Here is a 12223-nt window from a genome sequence, read left to right on the forward strand (position 1 = left end):
GGATTAAAAACTCTTTAAAGGCGCCAGGACCCAATTTTCTCTATGTAGTTCAGGGCACAATGTCCCACCGCTGGATGGTTCTACAAAGGGATGATACCAGCTCAGATAATTGCAATTGACTTTGACAGCGCTTTTTCAGGACAGAAGGGAAAACACTTCAAAATAATCTGCATTATCTGGCGCTTTAATAGCAGCAAGCCCTAACCTTCGGATTGCTTTTTCCCCCTTTTTTTTTCAATTGCCTGCGTGTCTGGTTAATCCAGCTTTTTACTGGGTTTCAAAATGCATTGCCTGTTCGCAACAGCTGTATCTGTATTTCCCTCATCTCTCCACTAGGAAGCTGTCTGGGTCTTTTGTTATTCTGTGTTTTTTCCTTCCCTGGCTGTGCCTGCGCGAGTCAGACCGACAGGACTTGGGATCGCCTTGGTTGTACACGGCGGCGGTGTAGCGCTCCCTTGAAACTTGAGAGCCGAGCGCCGTCTCCGCTGTCCCCCAGAACAGTTTGCCTTCCAGTCGCCGTGCCGGACCCTCCATTTTCACCCGGGTCATGGTGGACTATATAGGACACGAGGTACCCTTTTAGCAAAGTGACCGTGTTCTGCATTCCGCCTGGGTAAGTACCTTAGATTTCACGTTCCCCTCCGCCTTCCCTCCCCATTCACAAATTGAAAATATGCACGTCTCTAAATCGAACCAGGACTAGCGCTTAAGACCTTGGCTCCGGATAGTTCACACCGTTTGATACAATGCGGGGTTTGCTCTTGCTTATCCCTATACAGAAAGGCGGGGATATATAATCTTTTCACACCGCAAGAGAGCCGAGCCCGACTTCATGTGTAGTGCCGGGGGTTTTTTAAATGGTGGAATGTGCAGAATCGGTGAGGCCTTCGGTGTCCTGTGCTGTTCCAGCGGTGTGTGCTCGGGATGGCGTCCGAGTATCGGCGACCCCTCCGGGGGCAACGACAGCAGAGTCCGGCGTTGGGTTTTAGTATTTGGAGGTCTATTGGAAGTGTAAAAAACAAAAAAGACAAACCTGGGACACCTTCGTTTTTTTTTATGAATGTCATGTATGAATAAATGTTATGCAAAACGGAACAATATATCATGGATATTCGCAGCGTGGTTTCCTATTTTTAATTCGGTATTTCCAATGTGATATATAAAGTATTTTTTTCATAAAGTATTTTGTAACGTCTTGCGTCCTACTTCTGTGCTTTACGTATACTCCGTTAATTATTGACAGTACTGCTACATTTTATTTCGATTCCACAGCAGTGTAACGGAGGTTACTGTAGACCACTTACAGTTTCTAATAAGAGAGTATTCCTATAATACTATTATAGCCTATCGTCAGCAGCAAAATTAAAATGTTTGAATTGCAACGGAAAAATTGTGACTTTTTTTTGCAAAGACGGTGTGCTTTTTTTATCCCTTAGGTAATTGGTTTTAATAGTGACCGTTTCAAAAGACGTTTGCCGAGTGTGGTTCGCAGTATTGATTTAAATGCTGTCAGTAGTTTTATGTCTTCAACATTTTGCAGGTCCTCGTTTTCCATATGGTATTGAATTCGGTCATTTTTTTATGTTCTTCATCCCTTCTGTTGGCCAGAAGCGCACCGGCGTCGTGTTTCCATGCGATGTTTGCCCACAATAAAGGTTGTAACATGAGGTGATATTTTCATAACAAAAACCCGACGCGTCGGGGTCTGGGCTACGGTCCTGCGTCCATCTGGGTAGGTTTCACATCGCAATATTTATGTCGCGCAACAAAGCCTGTCCGCCACCACGGAGTTGCTTTGTTATTATAAAACGTCCATTAATGCGAGTTGCACGAACTCGGACGGGACAGTGTATCCGAGTATCGCTACAAAAGCTGTGTCCGCCTGCTATTTCTGGCACGGATGGAAGACGGGCCATTCGGCTGAGGCTCGTTTGTACTGCTGGCCTCATTACTGAAGCAACCCGAGTGAAGTACCGTGTCTTAGCTGGGGTTTGAACCCTTAGCCATAGCACTGACAACTTATTATAGGTAGTGTGACCTATACCCACTGCCCCTTTGAGGGAAAAAGAGGAAAAAAACGACTCTTTTGTTATTCGGCGCAACAGTAACACGTAGTGTCCGTCTGTGGTTCAGTAACGCTGATAATCGCTCTTGTCCCTCCAACTGGGCTGCAGTAAAAGGACGTGTTTATTTGATACGTCAGAGAAGTTTAAATCTAAATATTCTCAAAGATCACTACTTTTCTCCATCCTTCCCTCTGGTAAGCGTTATAGGAGCATAAAGGCACGAACTTAAGACAGTTTCTTCCCACAAACTGTCAGATTACTGAACTCTACCCCTGCCACTGACTCGCGTTTTTTTTTTCTCTCCCACTGCTTGTCTGACTTTTAAGATATAAGATTTATGTTATTTAACTTGTTGTTGCTGCTTTTCTGCGTCTCTGTTTTTTTTGGCGATTCCTTTAATGTCTTTGTATTGGAGCATGCATACGTGCAAACAAGACTTTCGTTGCACTTGTGCACATGACAAATAAACTGAACTGAACCCGTGCCCTTTCCTCTCTGCTGACGAGTCATGCCGTTGTCCCTTGAGCCCCGAGTCCAGAGTGGTGTGAATCTGTATATTGGGGGATCTGGCTCTGGGGGGTGGTCAATCCCAGGATCCTTGGGAAGTGTAGGCCTGTCCGCATGGAGCAGGATTTTGGATCCTGGATGTTTTTTGGGAGGCTGCCTGCCTACTCCTGTGCCTTTGACAAGCACTGACATGGATTGGCAGCTTAACTGTGCTGGTCTGTGCCATCAGCTAAGAGCACTTGTTCTTCTTTTAAGTGCTCACCAGGACTTTGGTAAGAGCAAGACCATGACAGATTATTATTGTTATTATTCTGATAGCTTCCGTGAAAGGGGCAGGGAAATGAACCGTTCTTTGTTTGTTTTTTTTTTACAGTTACTCTTGTTTTGCTGTGAGCTCTGAGGCAGTACCATTTGTTTCCTTCCCGGCCGTAACACTCAAATCCGGTCCCCATTGAAGTGCTGGGAGCTTTTAGACACTTTACTGTTTTTGACACCCTGCCGGCTAATTGTGGGTTTTTAATCTTGTGATAGCGGATTGAGCTCTGACTGAGCGATGTGGTTAAATGTTCACAGTATTGTACTGTTGCTGTGCGGTAGTATTGTCACATACAATTATGATCTCTTGATGTGCAAGACTAATCAGGGAAATAAAGGTTAATTCAATTCAATCAATCCTATTCAATGGCTGAGAGCACAGCAGTGCTGGGGGGCTTTAGGAGTACAGGATACAGACACTTGTGGTGTACCTTCATCTGTGGGCCAGTGTTTTGGAAGGTTCTGTTGACTTCATGAATTTTTATTCAGGATTCTTCCAAAGTTCACAACAGAATTTGGACTCCTTATGGGGTCTGACAGACTACAGGTAATTACTGTCCTTATTTTGGGGTTTGTAAAGTACTTAGGCATATGGCAAGCAGTGCCACCTTCTTTTTACTTCAGTCACAGTTTCTATGTGAGAAGAAACTGCTCGCTGAGTCCGCTGTTCTGTCTTGGAGTATCTTGGCTGTTGTGCTAGTGCCTGCTTCTCTGTTGGACATTTTTTTCACTTCTGTCTTTTCTGCTGCAATGACTCTCAAACTGTTTCCCCCCTCTTCTCGTGAGTGTGAGTGTGTCATCGCTGACAATGGTTGTGGTTTGGGTTGTTTTTCCCGAAGCTGAAACTTAAAATGACTGGGAGGTTTGTCAAAGGCGGAAGTGTCTGAAGGGAACATCTGTTTTGGGAAAGCATTTTTTGCTTTCTGAAGTAAAGGTGGAGCGTTTGCAATGTTTTTCCAGACCAAAAAAAAAAAAGCTTCTCCCCTCTTACAAAGACCAGAATGGAGAAAAAAATGAGCTGTTTTTTGTTAATTGTTATTAATTGTTAATCTGAGGTCTGTTTTGAAACAATTGAAAAGGATAGTATGATAGTCCTCAATTGACTGCTGTGTTACTTATATTCATCTGATTATGTTCAGTGGTGAGTGTCTGAATTTCCTTATGGTCAAACGGGAGTCACGTTGCAGATCTGTTCTGTTTACAGCTCCAAAATAATTGAGCGAAGTATTAAGGTTTAATGAAATTTCCCACATGCTGTACAACACACCAGAGTTGGAAAGCATCCTGCAAACACCTTGATTTTACAGTAGATCATGCTGTAGCAAGCTGCAGCCCAACACTCACGTGCAGGGAATGTGCACCACTGTAGCAGCTGCCTTGAGAATCAATGGAATTTAGTGGGGAGATTTTTGCCTGCGTGTGTTGTGCTCAGTGAGGCATGATGGTGCATGGATATTTCCTGGATGAACTGCTGAACACTTCTATCATTCATCTAGGCCTTTTCGGGCCAGCGTCTTGAAGATCAGTGTAAACCAATCGCCTTCACTGCGGTATTCATTTCTCACCCTCTCTGTGGTCTTGGCCCCAGTGTGCCCTCAACCTTGCTGGCTTTTTCGCAACCCTTCCTCCTCTGCCAAGCGTGCAGCTCGTTAATACAAACCTGCTCGTTATGCTTGCTGCCACGACCTGGCACGACGTACAGCATTTCTGGTTGCAGTTTTTCTTGTTTGATTAAGGCTGAAGTCAGAACTTGTTGGTTGGTAGGGCTGTTTTCCAGGCTCCTGTGCTGATGAGTGAGCAAACAGAGGATGCTGTTTGACAAGTTTGTGGTTTTCTAGGGACCATGCTGCAAGTTCATCTAGGTCTGTGACAGAGATAAGCCACTAATGGCCTTTAATTAATACATTATTTATCCCTTGTTGAAAAGTCTGTAATTGTGGATAATTTTTGAGATTGTAGCACAGCCTGTGAGATTACACTTGTCCTTTAATAGGAATTTATTACCGATGCATTGAACCTTTCCTGCATAACAGCGAAAAACCCCAGGGCTCCAGCCTCTGGACCAGACCAGAGAGTTGCAGGTTCAAATCCCTTGTGTGGTGCTGTTGCTCTCTTGAGCTTGGCTCTTCACTCCTACTGCTCCAGTACATGTCCCGCTGCATAGAGTATAATCTCACCGTCACCGTTGTAAATGATAATTATTTTCATTTCACATACCTGGTAAAATAAAAGAATAATGTTTGTGGACCCTAAAGTGATGTGCATTTACAGAAGCATGCTGACAGCACTTTGATTTTTCCCACTGCTGTGGGGCTGCTTGCTTGAGGAACAGTGGTAGATTGCAATCTCAGATTAGGATCTGAGTGAGAAAGCTTTATTTCTCTTGACATGTTCTAATAGCAGCAGTATTCCTGTCTCAGAGAGCAAAACCCTCACTTCTTTTTTGCTTTAAAATGTGGAAGATGCACTAACCACATCGATAGATGAGAACGGAAGGCATAACAATGTTGTTTCCAGATATATTAAACCGTTGGTAAGGATGCTCCATAAATGATGTGGCTCTAAAATCTCAGCCTTTTCATGTAAAATCTTCCTGGTTCAAACACTATATTCAGCCCTGGGCTGGGATGTGGAAATGATCTTGCCTATTCCTTACCTCACTTCTTTACCCTCTTTGCTGCATATGAACAATATCTGTACCTGAGCACAGGCACAATCCCAGACCATGAATTAACCCACTTTGGAGTGTCCATCAGGTCTAGGGTCTCTCTGAAACTCCAATCTCCGTATAACCCCCAGCCATCGAATAGTGCTTGCAGGAAAGTGGAGAATTAAAAAAGATGGATTGCTGGATCTGTGCATGCGCAGTACAGAAAGGGGAGCTCCCACAGGCAGTTTGCATGCTGAATAATGGATCAGCAAGCTCATGGGACATTGCCCTGGGGCTTTGGAGCTTGCACACCCTATTGCAGACCCCTCCTCTCCCTGCTCAGCTGTGTTCACTAGGTGTGGGCACTAGATCTCTGCCCCAGGATGCCGAGATGCCTGGGGTAATGTGTGAGAGGACAGACCCCTTGCTCTCGGCCCTCCAGATTAATCCCTTCTCCAGCGTTACTGAAAGGCCTGAAGTCATGTTTTTTAAATAAATGCAAATCAACTCTAGAAACCAGGACTGGTGGGCAAGCATTCTGTCTGCATTGACTGATGAGCTGAAGTATCCCAGCTTGTTTTAGTACAGCAAAGAAGAACAGGTTTGCTTTTACCGATGTGCACTAAATCAACTGTAATATAATCCTGCATAGTAACCGCTGAAAATCTAGGTATGTTTTATTGCAGTAAATAATGCCCAGGGCATCCTTGTAACAGTTTAAACAATAGTGGCGTTAGAGCTGTGATGTGGATACTTGAACACCTCTATCACATGTAATGATGATATAGGAGGTCTGTTAATGGAAGACCCCATCCCTTTAATTACAGCTGCTTGTCCCGGACAGCTGGTGCCACTCCCCTCCCCTTTAAAGCTCCGTCATTTGCATATGGCTTCGTGACCTGCTATTCTGCTGTCCTGGAGGATGATGGGAAGGCGGCGGGCTCACTGCCTCCCATCTGGCTGAATTTCCCTCTCATCCCCCTGCCCCCCTCCCATGCAGTAATCAGCAGGCATGTGACGCCTCCAGGAACTCCTTCCTTTATCCTGGGGATATGGGGGGGGGGGGGAGGGGAGTGGGTTGAGGGAAGGCAAGGCTTTTGGGTAGTGGGGGGGAGGTGGCAGAGACAGTGGCGATCCAGCCTTCCCAGATGCAGCTGTCCTGCATGGTCATAACAGCGCAGATCCTCAGCTGAGCCACATGGGCTCCCTCTGTTTTTATTTTTCGCTTCTGTTTTTCCCAGCTTGCTTTGTCTTGCTTTCCTGGAAACTCCTTCAGTGCTTGAATCGAATGCCGCCAGTGGGGCTTCTGGCAGGTCGCCCCCTCTTCTGCTTATGCATTTTATTTAATTTGCAACGCAGCCTTAGCTCCATTCCCTCCCCGAATTCCCTTTCCCCTCTGTGCTGGCCTTGACGTCCGTGGCCATCCGGTTTCTGCTGTGGATCATCGCCGGGCCGGAGAAGCTCTGCAGGTGAGTGAAGCTCTCCCATGCCGGGCTCCTGTTTGTCCTCCATGTGCTCTGCGCTTTCCTACACCGAGCACGAGATATTGCAATGTTCCACTGTCGGCAAGCTTCGGTTCAGCTCGGCGCAGATAAAGCCCCAGCCCTTATCCACTGAAGCTGTTGCTGACATCGCCTTCCTGTCAGTTTCCCTCATTCCACGTGCTTGCTGAATGAGTTGAAATGAATTCCTTTAACTTCTTGTCAGAGTACTTGGATTAGAAAAGCCCTTGCTGTGAGTGTCAAGCGCTGGGACTGTAAAGGGAGTGCTTGCAGGTCTAGTTGCAGGAGAGCTGAGAGCAGCCGTGAGATTGGCTTCTGCTCAGAGGAGGGATAAGTCAAGGAGCACGGTCGACTCATTTCTTTCACAGAGGCAGCGGTTTTCCCCTTTTCCGCCTTGCGCGTGGGTTTGAATGCCCGAGGGGCAGAAGGAGCCTTTTCCCTTGTTTTCTTGGGTAGGTTGTGTCCAGAGCCTTGATCCCCCGGCAGCTTGGAGTTACTGTAAGTCAGGATGTGGAGAGGAGGGGGTTTCCAGTGTCCCTGGCACAGCCAGTTTCCTGTTTCTTTTTAACCAGATGATTTCGGAAGGTTGTCAAACCTTTTCCCTTTTGTTTCTTGTTTTGCGGCTGGCGTTTTGTTCTGCACGTGGAAGAACGCGCTGCTGCACCTTGTATTTTAAGTGGCGGTGCATATCCTGAATCACTCCGGTATTCGCCGCTCTTGTACTGGAGCTGTCGACTTCCTTCCTTTCTTCCTCTGGTTTGAGGGATTGTGTGGGGGGACGGTGTGCCTCCCCCAGTTTCCAAACGGGATGCGATTTGCAGTGGCTTGATCTTCCACATCCCCGGAGACGAGAGCAATGTGCAGGACGCTTGAGAATCTAGAGAGCAGTTCGTAGGACCAATTCATGCAAGTGATCGGGTTTGTGTCTTTTACATTGTGTGTCCTGTAGCTCTACATTAACGCAAAACAAATGCTGTCCAGGAGGTAAATGCTCTACATGTTATTTGGTTAAAAAAAAATCTCGCTGGCAAACGCTGTAGCTGTTGTTGCCGCAGGATTTTACTATGAAAAGGAAAGCATGTGTAACCAATAACCTTACTAATTACTTTACTGATGTTACTCATTATTAACTTCTACTTTGTTCTCGCTAATACATTTCAAATGAAGGGTTAAAAACAGTATTTATCTTGGTGGCTCTTGTGTGATTAGAAATCAAATGTTCCAGTCGTCCATCTTTGCATTGCAGACCCTAGTTACAAAATATTAAACATTTGTTTTCTCTTTATTTTGGATGCTGCTTGTTAGACCACTTGTATCAAAGCTTTTCATCAGTGGTTTACCTTGCAAAGAATATGCATGAAAGATTACTTTCTCCAGTCCTTCAGCAACGTACATTTCTATACTTGGTAGAACCGTCGTGTGATTAAATCATGCTGAGGAGGGTGTTGTTTAGAAAATATAATTTTTTCTCATATATTGATTCTCAAGGCAGTTCTCTGTGCTTCTAACTTTTCTCAGATATTCAACATTAAAACACAGGCCTGTGAGATGTCTAGAGTATTACACATACTGCCCAAACAGGGAGTCCTAGGCCTTATTGAAAAGCATCTCTCTACAATCTGGATGCGTTTGTGAAGTTAGTGTTTCTGCATGCAGTTACAGAAACTGGTTCAGTGCATTTTGATTGAAGCCCAGCAACAGGGAATGCAATCCTGCAATTGTGTGTCCACAGTAACGGGCACACCTCAGATTAAACAGCCCCACGCACATGCAGATCTGGCTTAGATACCCAGGTACAAACCACTAAGCTTTTAGAAACCCTCTGGGTTGCAGACGCTGCCCACTCCTTTATCCCAGCGCAACTCTGAGAGCACTAATGTGGACGTTGCAAGACTTGCAGCCTGGATTGATTGATCAAACCACTACCCTGGCTCTTGCTCTGAATTGGATGGCTGTTTTTTTTTGCCAAAGCCCAAAGTTGGCTTCACCGCTCGGAGATGCAAAATTGTCTTGGCAGGCAGATTGTCAGTTTTCACCCAAACGTGCTTGTTTACAACTGGTTGTCAAGCCGCTTTCCTTCTGCTGGAATCATTGCCAGCAGACGTCCCAGTATGTTTCATCTTCAGCTTGGACACTGCTCTGTTTGTTTACTCCTCTCGCAAGAGTGTTAGGATTCAGTGCACATGTACTGTATAGTATCGCGTTTGAGGGTCCGAAAAGCTAGGTCTTATTCTACAGTGTGCTGCCAAAGTGCTTCTCGTACAGAGCGATGAGAGCTGCATATTTCTTTTTTTTCCCCCAAAGGGCTTTTGAAGCACGTAAGCAAAATGAAATCTTTTTGCTTGCGTTTTGAAAAAGGTCAGCTCTAATATTTTTGAGTGGTTAAGTGAAGATTTTTGGGGAAGAACCGGTCTGAAATAGACTGCCTGAAATTCTTGGGTGCGAAATGTCTATATCCTGCAGTGCAGCTGAACATTCAGCATTTACCACAAGAAGGAACCTTTAGAATTAGAAGGCAAAGCAAATTTCTGATGAAAGTTTTCCCATGGCAGGGTGATAAAGCTTTTATTTGAAGAACTTTCCTACTGTGCTCAGTTCTTCTGTCTTGCATCCTGTCTCATGTCTTGCATCTTAAGTCCGCTTAGATTAAGGACTGGTGTAATTTAAGTAAGATTTTTTGTCCTGTTATTTTGATTTGAAATTTCCCATTACATGGTGTGTAATCTTACTGATAGTCCTTAGCTGCTGTTTTGACTGAGATTGTCTGACACAGTCCTAGGAGTGGAAGAATATCGGTGACTTCAGGGCAGTGGGTGACCTTCGTTCCTTTATTTTAACCAGTTAGGTCAACCTGAAAACACCTTCTCATTTACAGTGACAATCTGGAAACCCAGACTATGTATACTAGCAGGTTTGGGTGAAGTAATCTGTCTAAGGGTGTAACAGCAGTGTCACACCTGGGGTTTAAACCCACAGCTCTTTGGTCTTAGCCCAAGTCGGTATCAGAACACGACAGAGAAGAATGCAGTAAGAACTGCTTCAGACAGTGAAAAAAGGGGGTGAAATGACATAAAACATATTCCGTAAAAAATAAATGATGTTTTCCTAGTTCTTCCTATTTGAGCTGTTTTGGGGTATTTGGTAGTGGACTGATATGGTTATTTTAGGTGGGATTCAAACATTTTCCTACTGAGCACTGAACTGGAAACCATGGTACAGACTGGATAGCCCCTACACTGATGGCAAAGGGATTTCTCTCTCTTTAGGTCTTCCTTGTTGTATCTTTGTGCTTGCAGAGCATATATTGCCCCAGAATTAATATTCAGAAGGTGCCCTTAGGCTGGCAATGGCTTGTAAAATACAGAGGAAACAGGCCGGGGCTACTGTGGTTACTTACACTCATTCCCATCAGTCCTTGATCTACCTCCAACCTCCAGTGGGCTCCTATAGGTGTCTAGCTTTAACAAACCTGGAGTGAGGAATCTCTGATTCCAGCCCAGGGCAAGATTCAAAGAAAGAACATATTGTATGCCATCATAAAATATTGTGGATCTGCTATAGTTCTGGTTTCCAATGTAATTAATGCGTATCTTCTTTAGAAATATGGAGTCCATCTGTTTTACATTCATAATTGCATGCTTCTCCTATAGATTTATGTTTCAAGTGCCTCTTTCATGTTTAGAGGTGCATCTGAGCAGATGTTAATTAATGGCGCAAAAAGTCCTTCCTGTAATGTGAGGTGACACGTTGTTTTGGAAATGCAGAACGAAAAACGCCTTTGTCTGGTGTGTTCAAGTGAACCCCAGAGGCCCTCTCTGACCTTCCACTGCTGTCTGAACGAGAGATGATTTAAAATGGCTCATCTTCAGTGGCAGGCTGCTGCAAGATCACAGGCTCAGCCCTTTGTCTCCAGCTTTAAAGCCACATGGGAATCTTTGAAAGGCTTTGGATAATCCCCCAGAACAATGTGGCCTGAAGGAGAGCAGGTAGGGTCTGGCAGGCGTGGCACTGAGCTGCTTTACAGCTGGTTAGTGTAATAACTGTGCACGTCTGACAGTCGGAACGCCAGTACAGAGGAATGTGCAAGACTCTAGAGAGGTAAACTCCAAACGTGCATGATTCTCTAAATCCATTGCATGAAATACTTCCTCCCAGAAGACTCCCCAAATAGGTTGCTGAGAAATAGAAATCAGCTTTAAGGCCAGGCCAAATTGTCTCAGAAATGCTGTTCTGTCCACTGCCTTCAGGCATTATATCAGGCTGGTAGAAAAATAAAATGCATTTTTACGTATACAGGTTGTGGTTCCTCCTTTTATTCAGTATTTCATTCCTGCTGACAGTTCAAAGTCAAAACCCTGCAGTTCTGACTGTTTGGCAAAGTGTTAACTCTGTTTTCCCATGGTGCACATTTCGGGCACTTAACACCCAGACGAGAACCCCTGTTCCAGGGATCGCAGCGCCGAGACTGACCCGCTGAGTACTGGAGCCCATTGCAGTGCTGTTTGCAGCCCCACTGACAAACCCAGCGAGTAAGGCAGCTGAGCTGTTGATACAGTACTGTTTGGAGGAGAGCTCCTGAATTGTGCTCTTCGCCTTCTCCGGCTCTTCTTTGAAAGGGGGAATAAGTTTGTGTAATTGAAAGATTGATCTTTCATGAAGCATGGCACACCCAGCAGGTGAACTGAAAAGCATTAGGCTTGTGCTTGACCTAATAGCAGGCGTATGCTTTTACACTGTAAATACACACCTCTGAGTCTGCATTTGTAACCAGTTTTTCATGTGTGCGCAAAGTGGGAACTCTTGAAATGCACCCACAGTGTATTTTTATTACATTCAGGGTTTGTGGAGAGGTTGTCAGTGGAAGAAGTGTCATGGTGCTTTAATGTCCTTGGTAAACAGCTGTAACATCTGGCTTAGCAGGACTTTCCATTAGTTGTCTCCTGGCTTGCAGCCAAAGAGTGGGCTATTATAATGTTTTTCCCCCCTCTTCTCATTTTTATTCTTGTCATGTACGGAAGCTTTGTGGTCGGCTGCTTAATTTCTCGACACTGGATACAAGTTGGAGAAGAAAAAAGCCTTTATGCCCTGTATGACTTCCAATGAATATCAAAGGTTACACTGTGCTTTGGACAAAGATCCAGGCCTGGTTCTTGCATGCTAATGACGTTCCTAATTACCGTGAC

The 12223-nt window shown here is 45.0% G+C and overlaps 1 protein-coding gene across 4 annotated transcripts in view; it reads left to right on the forward strand.

Annotated features, from left to right (window-relative positions):
• Positions 1–169: 169 nt before the first annotated feature.
• cuedc1b (CUE domain containing 1b) overlaps positions 170–12223 on the forward strand; it is a 36522-nt gene continuing 24468 nt past the window's right edge. The window contains exon 1 of one of the 4 annotated variants that reach the window (XM_088615660.1): positions 170–613. The gene's annotated coding sequence lies outside the window, so the exon portion shown is untranslated. Of the gene's footprint in view, positions 614–6644; positions 7008–7682; positions 7959–12223 lie in introns of those variants that run through there. The other 3 variants (XM_088615654.1, XM_088615655.1, XM_088615657.1) reach the window with 3 other exon arrangements.

Source organism: Lepisosteus platostomus, chromosome 22, assembly GCF_059453375.1.
Source record: "Lepisosteus platostomus isolate fLepPlt1 chromosome 22, fLepPlt1.hap1, whole genome shotgun sequence".
Classification (NCBI taxonomy): domain Eukaryota; kingdom Metazoa; phylum Chordata; class Actinopteri; order Semionotiformes; family Lepisosteidae; genus Lepisosteus; species Lepisosteus platostomus.